This window comes from Hipposideros armiger, unplaced genomic scaffold (assembly GCF_001890085.2).
Source record: "Hipposideros armiger isolate ML-2016 unplaced genomic scaffold, ASM189008v1 scaffold_26, whole genome shotgun sequence".
In the NCBI taxonomy this organism is placed as follows: Eukaryota; Metazoa; Chordata; class Mammalia; order Chiroptera; family Hipposideridae; genus Hipposideros; species Hipposideros armiger.
The window spans coordinates 6,334,199-6,335,237 of NW_017731376.1; positions in this window are offsets into that span (position 1 = coordinate 6,334,199).

The window sequence follows — 1,039 nt, forward strand, 5'->3', positions numbered from 1 at the left end:
CAGATTCTAAAGCCCCAGTCCCTCTGTCTCCATAAGACACATGCACTTAGAAGAGAGAGACCATTCATTGTTGGCTGTGTCACTGCCTCCCTTGTTCGCTCTTTTTTTCTTTTAGTAGTGGATGAATTTTCCAGGATGCTATTTCATAAACCTTTACCTGCTCAGAAAGTACCTAAGACATATAGGCTTGTTGGTTGGTTATAGGGGACTAGGTTTATATTGATAGATCAAATATGAAAGCCTGAAAAATGACCCCCTGAAGATATCTACATCCTAATCTCTGAAAGTTGTGAATGCTACCTCATATGCGCCCCACCGCCGGAAAAAAAAAAATCTTTGCAGACGTGATTACAGATTTGCGATGGGAAGACTGGCTTGGATTATGTAGTTCAGAGCCCAACTCTGCCTCTTACTAGCTGTGTGACTTTGGGCCTCAGCTATTTCATCTGTAAATGGGGATAATATATCTAGTGCATGGCATTGTTGGAGATTATATGAGTTAATATTCATAATAAATATATACTTATTACTCAGCTGTTTTCATAGTGTGCTTAAAAAAAAATTGATGGAGACCCCAACCTAAGAAATATGCCATCTAGTTGCCATAACATGCACATACAAACAAGGGCATTCGTGATAGCAAGTAATACTTGTTTCTTGCATAAAGGCCAAATGGTATATTTCTATCAACTGTGGCACCAATTGAAAGACACAAACCCCAAGGGAGCAGAAGTTCCACAGAGAAATCATTGGGGTTTAGCCAGTAATTTGTGTGTACAACCTTTTCCTTCTTAAATTACTCCATTTGCAAAGCCCAGGATTTTGTTTTCAGCCTCTGTTCCCCATTGATGTCCATTTTCTGTTAATCATTCATATATCAGCTGGATGAATAGGACAAATAAAAAGTATTGCATGAACCTTCTCCCCTCCATCCCCTCCCCTCCCACCTGGCCCCTCCCCCTCCACACCCTGCTCTAAAATCCTGCCCCCTTCCATGCTGGCAGTACCTTTGTTTATCTTGGATGCTAAAACAAAACAA